Source organism: Aphis gossypii, chromosome 2 (genome assembly GCF_020184175.1).
Source record: "Aphis gossypii isolate Hap1 chromosome 2, ASM2018417v2, whole genome shotgun sequence".
Lineage (NCBI taxonomy): Eukaryota > Metazoa > Arthropoda > Insecta > Hemiptera > Aphididae > Aphis > Aphis gossypii.
This window is the reverse complement of record NC_065531.1, coordinates 59,804,542-59,820,554: the sequence shown is the minus strand read 5'-3', so window position 1 is coordinate 59,820,554 and position 16,013 is coordinate 59,804,542. Positions and strand designations below refer to the sequence as shown.

Genomic DNA, 16,013 nt, shown 5'->3' with positions numbered 1-16,013 from the left:
TGAATTTTGTATGATACTATGGGTATAATATTATATATTAAAGGAAGTTTATTATAGAGGATAGTAGTAGATGGTGAACTTTTAAGAAATATAGAATTTTGTGTAAAGGATTATTTTTTGTGTATAATGTGAATATTTTATATATTCAAAGTGGCTACATGATTAGGCATTTTTAGTTTCAAAATGCATTCAACAGCAAAAAAAAAAAACAATATTCGAAATAATAATATTAAATAGTATCATATTGTAAGTCTAAAAAATTATATGTATTACATTAAAAAAACATATTTTTAATTTATTTTAATATTTAATCTATTTTAATGTAGTAAAAGTTCTTATTTATTTTTTTTAAATAAAATAAAAATTATAACTAAGTATTAAAATATTATTATGTATTTCAAATGATACTGTATCTATTAGGTTTATTAAATTATAACACATTTCGTATTTGTATAATTATTGGATATTTCAATTTTTTTTCTTTAATTCTATCAAATAATTTTGTTAAGGCAAACACTGTGTAAATATTTAACATTTTTTATTTTGTGTTAACTTTTACTTTTACTTATTTTCCATGTGCGTGAAACTTAACCATTAGTATTTGTTCTGAGACATGTAGCTTAGTCACAGACAACGGTACACATCGTTGAAACCATTAACAGAAATAATGTAAGATCGGAACAACTATAACTTAAATGTATTTCACGAATCATAATAAATATTAAATATCAAGTATTAATGACTACCTATCTGGGTAGCAGTTTTTATTAGGTAATACTTATTTTTAATATTTAACATTTAAGCAATACTTGAATAGAAAAATAATAACTTTTGAAAATAAATAAATATTCTAAAATTATATTTTAGTAATGTATCTAATAGCGTTTTGTTGTATAAACATTAATTCTGTTATTTTTTGTCATTCATGCCATAAACTTTTCGTATTCAACTTATTTTTATTCAGCTTTTCTTTACAAAAATATTCAGACGACATTCTCTTGGGTAAATCAACTTTTAGATTTTGATAATTATAATTATTCAGTCCAAAAGAATATGAATGATGAATTGTATGTTCTCTAGTATTTATTGTAGTTAGAATTTATAAGTATTTTTTTCAAAAAACTTAATATAATTGAAAAAAGGTGAATATTAAATTTATGTGCCACAAAACGAATTTCAATGTTTAATTTAAAATTTTTATATTATGTAGGTATGTATTCATATACCAACATTTAGCTAACAATAAATATTATTATTAATTTGTCATACAAATCATTATTTTATTATTAGTTTTTAATACATATTATAGTCTATATGACTATATATTCTATTGACTATTGTGCTACCTGTGTTATTATATTTTAAACTATGTACAATATTTATTTATTTAATATATTTTTATATGTTATACAGCTGTAAACAAGAGCAAAAAGATATAAATTGATGTACTGAAATTAAATGACTGGAAGATAAAGCATGTAGAATAAAAATTTCAAAAAAAAGTAAATTATTTTTATTTTTCATATTTTGTCAGTAAATTTGAGTTCACTATATTATTAGGTAATCATACTATCGGCGTTTACGTTAATTTATTACCGATATTCTAAAGTTAATTAATTTGATTAATCGGTCAAACACGCCTCTGCAGTCTGTACCTTAATAATATTATTCACAGTCACCACATTATAGCTGATTAGTTTAAAACTAATATTTCAAGTAAAATATAGGTGTAAATATGATATATCTACAAAGTATAAAAACCAAATTATAAGTGATTGGAAACCTTTTTTTTATTTTTAATGGGCCATGAAATATTTAAAACGAGAAAATTATTGAAGAATAAGATTATTCATTATGTTATTGTTCAATAAAATTTTCAATATATTATACATTTTTGTATCACATATAATTCAATTTAATTTTTAAATTTTTTTACTAATAATTATTAAAATACCATGTGTAAAGTACATAGTATATAATATATAGGTATATATTTTAAATTGTTTATCTTTTATTAGTTTTTTTCTGAAACATTATATTTTTTCCTGTGATTTATTTAATCTTTAAATCAATAAAATGCTGAAAAAAGGTTATATAGTTATATTTATTTTTTTACGTATGGTTATCCATTTAACGCAAAGAACCTTAAACACTAGTTTTTGAAAATAAACTTTGTACTACTGAACTCTTTAAACTATTGACATTTTGAATGTATGTATAGATAGAATATACTAGAATATGGTAAAAAGCCAGAATGAGAGTTCACCAACTACTCTAATCCAAATTGAAATATTGGAATGGGAGCTTTATATTTGGGCTTATTATCTTTTATACAAAGTCCTATATGTATAAATATGAACTTATCCTCATTTATAAAATTTCAAGATTTTAAAATATTTTTATACAAAATCAATATATAATATGTACATAATGTATTATATATTTATATGGAAGTACTTTTGAAATTTGTCGTAGAAGAAAATTTGATAATCTTAAAGTTTTTATTGTGTCATTATTTTTTCTTTTCATAGCGAGTTTATCTTTGCGATTTAATAACTTAATAAGTTGTGTGTGTCACTCAAACGTAATTGTGATTATAAATTCACTGATTTAACTGTTTCTTTAATTTATAGAAATACAACAAAAAGTGAAAATGTTGAATTATAGATACTATAATCAATTGCTATAATGCTATGACTATGCTTTTATGCTTAAAGTAATTTTAAATTCAACATGAGTAATGAGTATGTAACATTTTTATAAAATATTTTGTGGTAAATTAAAACAGTTAAAATATGGAGTTTGATACCAATTTTAAGAGAATTACAGGATAAGTGTACTTCAAATACTTTTAAATAATATATTTATGTATTATGTAGGTACTGGTCCTTTAATATTAAAATATAAAAGTCATCATTTTTTAGTTAATTTATTTCATAGGAAAATGGTTTTGGAATAAAATGTGTACATTATTATGTGTAATAATTTATTATATTTCAAGATTTGATTTTGAGAAGTTGTGTAATACTTCAAAACTCAACTTTTACGATGACTCAGAAGTTCACAACCACACCAATACAAATCGACCATTTTATACAAGCTGTCGGAGAAGTGGGTAGAATTTTCGTTCTTCGAACACTTATTATGCGAATGTTAAATTGAACTTCGTAAAATATGTATAAAAATAAAATAAATATACATGCGAGAAAAAATAACAATATTATAATTATTATGAAAATAATAATTAAAACAACAAAAACCCAACAGTTATAACAATAACAACGCACTACAGAGTTGCGTGGTTAAAACTTGTATATTATATTATTATTACAATTTTAGGACCGCGGACGTCAACATAATATTATTTTATTTACGCACACTACTTACCGTGTAATAATAATTATATTGTCATTTTCGTCCGGGACAGCGTATAAGGCTCGCCGTAATTTTACCATAGTACACGGCACGCTGACACGCAGCAGCTAAGTACGCTTATTCACGTTATGCGTATATAGAACTGCCGCTAACAAGAAGTCAATAAACAATATGACATCGTGCCGTAAGTACATTATTGCGAAACAAAATATGCGATGACGATAAAATATCATAATTTTATAATGATTTATACGTATACCTCTGCGGTGAGCACCCCCCCCCCCGCTTGAACTACACCAACGATATTGCGTCTGAGGCGGTCACTTTGGCATTTTTAATATGATCTATCGTAGGTACGATGATAATAATTACAACTAGGTAAAACCTTCGTCGTTACTAGCTCGTTGATGACGACGGCGGTCGGCGACCCTTGCGTGTGTATATTATTATGATTGCGCATTATTACTACTCCGAAACTTAAACAACCAGCAGCTGTACAACGACAAGTCGACTGCAACTTCAAGGATGGGGTAGTATTATTATTTTTACGGTATGATATTATGGTATTTTCGATATATTTTTATATTATGACATCGCGATTTTATGTGGATTTAACAGCGAACGTATTCGGGGGAGGACCAGGAGAGACCATCATTCTCCATTTGTTGCGTGTAATACGCCTACGCTATTATAATAATATGTGTTGAATTGTTAAATGATTAAATGTATAAAATTAATATACACCATAAAGATCACTATTATAGTTAATTAGATTTATCATGTTTTTCATCGGAACTGTTCATTTCGCAGTCGCATTCATTTATGTGAAAAAATAGCAATTTGATGATTGCGATTTGTGAGTTGTGCTACGTGTGTACATATATATACAGTTAAATCATACAGTGCTGTGGCCCCTTTCATCCGTTAGACGTTCACCTCCCCCTACTTTTCCACTTGATACACTCCCCTCTCATCGTAAGTGCGAGCCCGATAAGTCGTTATAATTGCAATAGTCATATATACGCACTCACGCCCTTTACCGTATTATTATTATTATTTGTAACGAACTTCGCGGGTAAGTCCATCACGGATGTTGCACCGCACGTGCGTGACGGTAATAATATTATAATTATTATTATCGTAACACGACAACGCGTATAGTCGCCACCGTCGCCGCCGCCGCCGAGTTAGGCATACTTCAAGCACGGCGGTGGCGCGAGCGATTTTTACGGCGGCGGCGTGCAATAAACGTGGCGCAACCTCTCGCCCCTCGGCCGAATCACATCATCATTATTATTATTATTACCGTCTGCCGACCGTCGTCGGCCGGTCGTTGCACGTCGTTTCGCCGATCCCGCCAACCGCTCTGGTCATCATCATATCGTCGTATGGTTTCCGAATTCCGTCGAATCGTTGCGCGGACGACGAACGCCAAATACCTAACAACGATAAATTAATATTTTATCGAGCACATAATAATTATACGAGTAAACGACGATCGGCCGCCATACCGCCGTATGCCATTATTTATAAATTTATATACCCGCTTTCCGCAGTCGGTTACCGCTGTCGTCGACGCTCGGACCGTTATTGTTACAGGTATTGTATACCTTAATAATAATATTAAGTCGCGGTATACCGCGGTAACCTGCAGTCGGTACGTTTACGCGGTTCGCCGCGAGCGCGATTGCCGCCACCGCCGCCACCACCACCACCAAAATTCATGGTTATTATGATAAACACTGTTTAGTATTTTTATTTTATTTCAAAAGTTATTTTACCGATTTCCTTCAACCCTCCTCCCCACACAATAGACACCGATATACGCGAGTGTAGTTTAGTGGTGTATTAGACACGGCGTAGTTTAATTATAAGTATGTCCATCGACGATAAAGTCCTTCACATTCACTGTGAGTATTATAGATTATAATATTATTATTTGCTCTAAGTAATGTATTCCTATTTTACGATCGCGTTATGTCATGCCGTACAAGTACAACTATTCTTTCGTAACGTAAAATATTGCACCTACTCTACTTATATAATTTGATATAGGTATAGCTGATAACATTACTAAGATATAAGTTATAAAAGTTGTTCTGTATATACTTTACAACGACTTTCAACCAGTGGTACGCACGCGGAAAGCTCATATTATATACTATATGCGGACACGGGGTACGCAAAGAGAATGTTTATTTATTTATTTACAATACAATGTATTCAATTATTAAGTAATATAAATAAGAATGAAATCATAAATATATCTATTAAGCTTGACTTGTGTCTGAGGCACAGATTGGTTACAAAAGAATTACACTAATATTAATATAATTTATTATGAACAATAGATAATAGTTATTTACAAGTAAAATAAAAAAATAGAAGTTTTGTGCAATTTTAAAATTAAAAGGCATAGTATAAGGTAAGTTAAGCCTTCTAATTCTCATTTACGAAGACAGTTGCGAATAATTTGTTTTTGTAGTAATTGTAAGGATCTTAGTGCATTTTCAGTTAAACCCCCCACACCAATAAACCATACTCAAAAATTTACTGATATATAGATAGATAAATAGTTTTCATAGTATTTATTTGTACAATATATGTGATTTATAAAAATTAAAATAAAAAGTGTATAAACGTTTAAAAGTTATGCGTTTACATAACTAGGTTTTTTATAGTATGATGATGATGATTTCATCACATATTACAATTAAAAATTAAACCTAAAGATTAAATAATAGTTTTTTAATTTATATTGATAATATTATTGTTTATATGTTATATCTCAAAAAATAAAGTAATTTGAAAGACATCCATTCATTTAAAGTTTATTTTTAGAGATATTATGAACATTTATTCTATTTAGTAATGAATTAATACATACATTGACATTATTTTCACTCTAGATATCAGACCACTTATCGTAAAGTATGTAAAGTATATCGTTCAATTTATACTTATTGCTATAGTATTATAGCATTGGTGTTTAATATCTGTTTAACTCCTGAATTTATATGAGTGTTTCTATTGCAATTATTTTTGATACAAATATGATCTAAACATGAGTGTTCTGTATTAGCTGGAGTTCTCATATACACATTTATACAAGACTTAAGCCATACTCTAGAAAATATCAAAGTATGGTGTATTATCGCGATAATGTCGTATTATATTTATATTTATGTCTCCAATTTTTTAATAATACGACAATTACTAAAATTAACGTAATCTGATACATTTTCAAGGATGAGTAGAGAATCTAGGAATATCACTGGATAGAGATTTATTCACACAAATTAAAAAAGTAGAGTTGAGAACGTTGAGATGCAGTCTTAAAATATTTACTTTTACATGATCATATTCTAGAAAATTAACGTTTAAATGTTCCTCAACAAAAATAATAATACTGTTATTTCGGTTTCTTTTATCTTTAGAGTAAAAATTTCGTTTCCAGTAATTAAAAAATTATACAAGTTAATGCCATGTTAGGTTCCTGTAAGTACAATTAAATTTAAATTTTACGTAACTACAAATGAGTTTTGGCAAGTAATTTTTATCATGTAAAATAAATAACTTAGAATTTTTGTTTTGTTTTGTTTTTTTTTTTTAATAAAAATGTTCAAATCTTTAAACCATACAAATTGAAAACCTTTTATCTCCCTAGTTTTCGTTCGATTCAATTTTTTTTTTACCAATTCTATGAGCTGTTTCATAATTTTAAATTGAAATTGTTTTAGCAATAATTTTTTTAGATTTATTATGTAACAGTGAGCGAACACGGAAAGCTTTTGATATTGCAAAATTAAGACCTGAACTAGACACAGTATTTTCAACTACTTTACAATAGTCTTTATTTTTTATTTCCACTTACTATTTATACATAATTCACAAATGATTATTTATATAAATTATTGACCCATCTTGATAGTTAATTTAGATCGAGGTTTAACTTATTGTTTTCATATTTTAGTAATTTATTCTATTTTTTGAATTCATTAACCGTTAGAATTTTTCGTAGTAGTTTCCGAAAATCATTAAAATGGTTACTTATAAAGCATTAGTTAAGCTCAAAAAAGTTTCATTAGAGTCAATAAGACTATTTTCAGTGTCATTAGTAGATTTTATTGCAATCGATTAACATTTTGTTCTTCATCATTTTACTTTAGTTTGAGGGCTCAACTTTCGAAAAGAAGCTTTCCTAAAGCTGGCATAGCAGAAGTGCAAATTTTTTTTTACCATTTGATTATTTCACTTTGTCTCCACCAAGTATTTTTTTCTATACACGATGAGTTAATACATCACTTTGAATTTAGGAACAAATCATCAAGATAAAGTATTTCGATTACACTATTATTATTATATTTGTGAAAATACAAACAAGAGCGAACGGGAAAATAATTATTTAAGATTATCGATAGTACCAATGTAATTGAAATATTAAGAATTATTATTATTAAGTTTTAAAATATTATTTAATACCTAATAAGAGATTTTCATATTTAACTCATTATTACTGTACTTGAAAGGTCTTTTTATGACATGGTACATGAATATTTTCAAGACTTAGCGGATGGTATTAGAATTTAAACGAAAAAACGGTTAAGAACAATAAAGCTAATACAATAATATACCTTTTAATGTGTTGTTCCCATGTTCGATAAGTACGTGGATAGCCACGTTAATAGATGTTATCGTATCTGTCAGGTTTCGCATAAACACGCAAAGGTTCAATGTTGCCATAATGCTATTGTTATCATTAGATGTTAGCTTAGATTTGTCCACTGTGTCATGATGTAAAAATTACTTTTTTTGACCGTGACTTGGTTGTCCGATAAATAGAAATATGGTGACATGGTATGATAAGTATGATTCACGTTGTGTTTGTGTATCCACTGTACCTATTTAACAACGTGTATTTAAATATAATTAGAATTTAATCTTGAAATTTAAAATATTATGTTTTTAGATTCTAAACGATGTGATGAATGTATTGATTCTACAATGATGTGTGTTTTTTTTGTCCGTGTACACGATAAATTGTCGAAATAATGCTTCAATTTAAAACTTCAGGGGTAGTTTTCGGTAGCAAATTGAATATCAATTAGGTGCATTAGGGAGGTCAAAAATAAGAAGTTTCCAGTAGTTTTGAAAAGTGTTACCTAAAAATCACAAAAAAGGCGACGGAAAAACGCGAAATTTTTTTACGCAAAACCAGTTTTCGACATAATCAATTTTTTTTTATATTTTTGTAACTCAAAAACGAACCACTGTAAGTATTAAACATTTTTATAAAATGTTTATATTAGCGTTATTTATACATTGTTACATTTTCAAAATATTCTGGCTTTTTTTAAGCTATTTATGGACAACTGAAATTTTTGATTTTTCTAAGTATTTTTTTTTTGAAATTTCAATAAACAAAAAAAACCTGAAAATTGAATATAAGATTTTATGAAATATGTTAAAATTGTGAAAATTTGCAATAAGGTAATTTTGTAGTTAAAAATTCATAACATTTTTAGTATTACACATAAGGTTAAAAAATTTAACATAAGTTTTTTATATGTTTTTCTTCAAATAATTATAAAAAAATCTTGAGCGTCATTATAGGAAAAAATGTTATAAGCGTCTTAATTTTAAACTTTTACGAAATTGCATTACGATAATAATTTATCTTCAAACGATTTTAAATATTTGTCATTATTCAAAAACTATAATTCATAGATATTTGAAACATTCATCAGTTGTTTAGATATGGTATTTTCTTTAAATAATTTAATTTTAAAAATATTTCGCTTACTTTAAGGCATTTTAAATATTAGTTTTTTTTTTTTTTATATATTCCGATAAATTTTTTTTGGCTAATTCAAAAAACTTGAAAATTCAATATAAAGTTCTTCATGAGTTTTTTTCTATAGTGATTCAAAAATTATAAAAATACATATTCACAGTTTTTTTTTATTAGTTTTTGAAGTTCAAATATTGAAAAAATTCGCACTTATAAAACTTAATGAAAATGTGTTGAAAATATTTCGTCTTGACGTTAATATGTAATTGTTACAATAGGAATCAACACAACGTACAACCATATTAATATTAATTTAAAAACAATTAAAATGAATAAATTGTTAATATCGATTTTAAAAACTGTAAACACGTCAACACGTGAAACGTAAATAAATCGTTGTAAAATATCACAAACAGAGAATAACATAGATAAAGTGAATTATCTTTATCAGCTGTGTACAATATTATAAACACGGACCAGAATATATCTTAGTATATTGAGTTGCAATCGTCAACTCGTCCTAATTGAAAAATAAATTATTTTTATCAGAATAAATATATATTATAATTTAAATATAATATTATATCTTTGACTGAAAAATCATATTAGTTCAAAATTATTTTTTTTACACAATGATACCTATCATCGCATTCAAATTTAACACATCCACTATAGTGACCTATTCTATTTTCGAGATCCACTCGATACCTACTGTACAGTAGAGTGTTACCCACTTGCTTATCTTTTTTTCGTTCAAATTAAATCGTGATATTGTATTGTTGTTAATGATTGAGTTATGAATGAATATATCTTAGTACCGAAAATTAGGATTTAATATTTTTCGAGGTGACTACAACATTATTTGGCTTATTGTTTTTTTGAAGAACTTCAATTACTATAATTTTTAATTATGTAACATATCGATTTTTTTTAGTTATAGACGTGTGTACTCAAAGAATCACTATGTAGTGAGAGGATAAACACATAATAGTGGTCCATCATTATATGAGTTAAATGGAAAAAACTGTGTCTTTGTGGTTGTCCGCACTAGATCCAAGAAATAACTAATTGGATTTGATAAAATAAAATGTTTGCTTAATTGTAAAAGTAAATAATAATTATTATTAGAATTGACAACTGTTAAATTGAAATATCATAGGTATTTATTTACACGATTAGTTGTACAATTTACATAATGATATACCTAATTAAAAATTAACGTGCAAAATGCTAAAATAAATATTGATTTTAGTTTATATTTGTAACATTTTATTAAATATTATTATATTTGATAACACTACGAATACTTGTGATTATTTTCAAAGTTGTGATAAGATTAGGCATTTATTTACATTTTTGTTTTTTTATTATTTTATTAATCTAATCAAGTTGAGTTTTAAACCTTTGGGTTAATCGTTTATGGTCAGATTTTTGTTTTTTAAATAACTTATACTTAGATGATTGTATTACATATCTCAAGTTGACAATATAAAAAAATATTGTTATAATAATTTATTATATAAATGTATTAACAGCATTGTATTGGAAATACATTATATTTATTCAGGCTTTCATAAAACAAAATAGTATTTTCGCGTAGAGTATGATAAAGTAAAGTCATCGTATTGAGTTGTTATTAGGAAAAAAAATGTATGATTTTTGTATAGACATAGAAACTGTTAAGCTTTTAACTATAAATTCATTACTAGGTATTTATTTATACGATTATAAGTTAAATGTTTTATTTTTGAGAATAAAACAAATTTCACTTGAGAGTTCCCAATGTATATAGTTATGAATGTATATAAATATATTAATTTGTTATCATTAGAATAATTTTTTATTTTAAACAAATTGAAAATAACATTATAAATTGTTCTTTTTTATTGAATATGAATATTTGATTTTCTAGGAAAGGGGGTTATAGTTAATAAAAATAAAATCACTTTGTTGTATATAATTCATTAGAAATTAATTTTATTAAAATTATTTGTTATTTTATTTATATTTTTAACATAAAACTTCACATTATTTAGTACTTATTGACTTTCAATAAGATACTGTTTTTTTTTTTTTAAATTAAACAATTAAGAGTGTTTTTAATAATTTTATATTTACCTTGTTAATTATTTACGATACAATAACCAATTCACGGTGATTTGGAAACGTTTTCCCTAATGGCAAAATTTGTTGATTTAGGGTGCAGACGTGATGGCTGATTTGTGTTATGTTGTCAACCGTCCTAAAAATAAACATGTCAATGAATAATAGTACATAACTTAACAATGCCCTATTATAGGTTATACTGAGGGTATATTTTACTGTTTGCAAGTAATTAGTAATTTTTTTTCTATTCAACTTTTAAACTTTTAACCCCGGTTTTAAAATGTCAAATTATTTTAGAATAGCAATTCAGTATTATGTTATTTTCAATAATTTTGAAAGTAAAAATTAATATTTTAGATTTTATTTGAAAAACCTAATTCTTAGCAAAAATTGAAAATTAATTTAATTCATACAACCATTAAATAATTTCAATATTAATGAAATTATGACTTATAAGGATAAAAAAAATTAATTACTTATTAATTAAAACTGTAATAAACTAAATTACATTTACAAACTTAAGTTACTAAGTATTAAAATAAGTATCTAAAATATAATAATTATATTATATAGATTAATGTTTATATAATTATTTTATTATTTTTATTATTATTATAGTTTTCCTATTTAATCGAAAAATAATTAAATAAGGTAGCTCAAATACTTTATATCGTGTGTTAATTGAAATTGATGTTTGTTTATTGAATCTTTATTTATAAGTTAACTGTTTTGAAAGAAAATTAATGAAAATTTCTAATTGTGTACTTGTCAAAACTATTTCATATTACATTATATTACTCGTAGAAAAGAGTTTTTGAATTAACTTTAAGTTTATAAATAATTGTTTATATTTGATTAATGTTGTATCATATTTTACTTACACATAGAAACATAGAATACGGAGTAGGCACTTTTTCATTTCAATGAAAAAATGTTTTTTGCAACAATTTGTTTTTATTCTTCATAAACAATAATTAGTTTGAGTTATGTATTCTGTAATTTATTAGTTCATATTTTATTTGTAGGTATAATATATATATATATGTGTAAATACAATTATTATTATTATATTATCCAAATTGTAAACAATTATTTTAATAAAACAATATAAACATAAATTGAAATAATTTGAATTAGTTTAAATCATAATCTTTATCATTAGTGCTGAATTATAAAAATGTACATCTTATTAAATGAAGTGTTAAGATTTAGAAAAATATAAACTTAATTGATTATAAACATTTCCAAAACTATTCAAAATTATTGTCTAAAAGTTATATATTATTGTATACAGTCCACTTTGGTATTTTGTTCCAATAATCCGAAATAAAAAAAAAAAACATATAAATTCATTGAAAAACTGATTTTTCATATTTTTATTATTACAATGATACCCTAATTACCTATTTATAAAAATAAATACATATAAATTACATTTAACACCCATCATATTTGAACATACGATAAGATAAAATGTATGAAACATAAATTTAGGATCTAATAATTAATTACGAGAGTCGGTCGTGATTGTTGGACTTTCGATCTATTAATATACTCGATTAAACAGTCCCAATTATCTAGATATGCGGCCTAGATAAGCGGTAAACGTTTACCCTACAAGTATAATTTTATTTTCGTAATTGAAAAATTATCCCGATTAAGCGGTTGTCCTTATTAACTGGTGTCTTTATTAAGCGGGATTGACTGTATTATATAAAAAAAAACGTGATAAAAATAAGAACTGTCTTGATACTGCAAATAGTTGCGTTGAATAAGATTTTGAATGGTCTGGTCAACAGCCATTATACTTAAATTTACCATCCATCTAAATATTGTAATTTTAGTATTAAAATTTCCAATTTATAAGAGTAATTCATTACCCGCTACTCTTAAAAATTTGGTTTGGTCATGATCAGACTTAAGCTCTGAGTTAGGTGTACATTTGTTAGGTACCTTAGTTAATATGTAAAAATCGGTAGCGGTGTACTACACTTTCTGTAATTTGACCGAGATGGACAATTCGTTTGTGCTGAATTGGATATATTGCTTGGTATATTATTGAACCCGATTAAAATACTCACTACATTTTTATATTTATAACCTAACCTTATAAATAAATAAAAAAATATTCAATTTATGTGAATAAAAACCAAATTCTTGTATGAGCAACCCTATAGGTGCCCATATGAGCTGAAAAACAAAGCTAGACTCATAGTCTCAAGGACTCAAGACTTAAACTTAGACATTCAAAATGTGTTGCCAATTGATTCAGTAGTTTTAGAGATTGCTGGATACTAAAAAACATAAATATTCTTTAATATACTTAAAATACGGATGATTTAAGTAAATCAGCGTTGTATTGTCATTTATAAATTTGAAATCAGATTCGCTATTCCAACAAAAATTCCATAAAACTCAAAGTAAATGTATTTTTTTTATCTTTCATGTTACCTATTTATATAACAACTAGATAAGTTCAACCTACAGACATATATATAGACTTGACTTCATTGATCTTACACATTGTATGAATACAGTAAAATATAATATCATGGCTGTATTACGAGTGGAAACGTTGAATCTTTGAAAATAAATTACTACGATTGATGTGTATTCAAAAGAACTTGAAGGAGGCAATCATTAATATTATCTGAAATATGTATCATTAGACAATAAAAAGGTGAATTTTTTTCCTGTAATCCGAAAAAAACACTAATAATAATAATAATAATATAGTAGAATAATTATTATGGTAGGTACTTGGCATTTGCATACTTTTTTATTATCATTATTTGATAAAATAATGTTTTACTATAATTTATTATAATATATATCTACTTACCGTTTTTCATATTCTTTTTTTATTAAAAAAACACTCGTATTGATATAGTTTTTAAATTACAGCTTAGATCCTAAAACATAATAATTTGTATAGAAATTTTGAATTGATGATATTAGATATATTAATTGAAATATTAGATATTAGTGTTAATTTAACTTTAGTAACATTGTTGATTATGATAATATTTTGACGGTAAGTGAGATTTTGAAAAGTATATACAAACTATTACGTATTATTTGATTATGACAATTGGTATTGAAATAACATACTTATTAATATAGTTAATTTGGATTTAAATTTTTTAATAAAAATAAGTAGTTTATCAAACAAACGTTATGATATAGGTAGGAGGGTTATGTATGTTTCATTAAAAAGCAGAAAATTGTTAAAAATGTTTCACTCAATTTGTTTGGCAATCACAAAAAGTCAATGATCTCATAACTCGTATTCATTCTCAAGAATGGGTCTCATTTGTGGTGCTGAATGAAATTGAAATAGGCAGTTTAAAGTAACTTGAATGACCCACTTACCCATTTTAATTTACCATCACTTTGATCATTTTTTTTTATTTATTCATATCTATATATCACTAAATGAAAACATTTTGCCAAATAAAATAGATAAGAATTAATTGGTTTTTAAAATATAATTTTATATTTTATGTTAGTTAATATTAATATTAATATTTAAATTGTGGATGACTATAACGGACTTGTACAAATTAATGGTACGGGAATCAGTATTTGCTCATTCTTTGTATCCCCATTTACTAAACACCTAAGGGAGAAATTCTATAATTTTATTTTTTAAATTCTAAGTGGAGTGATGAATGTATAGAAACTAACCATGTGTTTTCATTTTGTGCTTGAAAATATAAAAAGTTTAATTGTAAAAAACCTCATAAAATGTTTCAATATTGGAGAGTAGTTGCTGGTTCCAAATGGTATTTTGGGGTTTTGAGCAAGTAAAATACGTTCGGTTCTTTTCACAAATCTGAAGATAAACAAAAATACATTTACGAAAAATGTCAATATTTAAGAAATATAAGTTTTTCTACAATAATTTAATTAATATTATTAATATAAATTTCCAAAATATTTTAGTAATTTTCGTGCTATTTGTGAACCTGAATTTTTTTTAAGGTAATATTTTAACTTTGTATTGTTAGCTTAAATGTTACAAAACTTATAAAATTAATTAATTAATTTATTTATAAATATTGCAGTTAACAGTAATTTTTTTTATTATGTTAGTAATAAAACAGAGGATCTATATTCCACCTTGTTGTATTAAAGTATTTTTTATTAAATTTCACTGAACAAATTATTTATGGATTTTTTTATGCTTAAACTAATATTTTTTATTGTTTTCAATTGATTTCTGATGATTTAGTCAACCATAAATGAAATATTATACTACAAATTGAATAACTAAAATAATCAAATGGTCTAATACAAATATAATAAACCTTAATATTGCATATTGTCATACAGTTTGAACGTTAGTATACATATTTATTTTCAAACAACGTTTATTGTAATATTATACCTATTTAAGTTTTAGTAATTAGAGCTTTCTTCAAATCGTTCATTGATGTATCAATTATATATCCATATTGCTGCGTCATTGTAATACTATTATAAGTTATATTGTCATGAAAGTGATATTTATAAAATTGGAAATTTTAAATATCTAGAATCTAGATAAATTATATTGCAAATTGTTTGTAGGTATACCATATTATAGAAGTGGGTAATTTTTATTCATATCGACAATTATTAGTTTTTCATTGTTTTGATTTTAAATAAAAAGATATAGTCTATTAATTTGATTTTAGTAATTTTGTTATAATTATAAATAATATAAAATATGCGATGTTTTTTAAAAAAAATAAGTTAA

At 25.3% G+C, this 16,013-nt stretch overlaps 1 protein-coding gene across 1 annotated transcript in view; it reads left to right on the top strand.

Moving 5' to 3' along the window:
* Positions 1-5,113: 5,113 nt before the first annotated feature.
* Positions 5,114-16,013, top strand: part of LOC114122743 (prolyl endopeptidase FAP) — a 218,834-nt gene continuing 207,934 nt past the window's right edge. The window contains exon 1 of the mRNA XM_050199603.1: positions 5,114-5,285. The gene's annotated coding sequence lies outside the window, so the exon portion shown is untranslated. The remainder of the gene's footprint in view (positions 5,286-16,013) is intronic.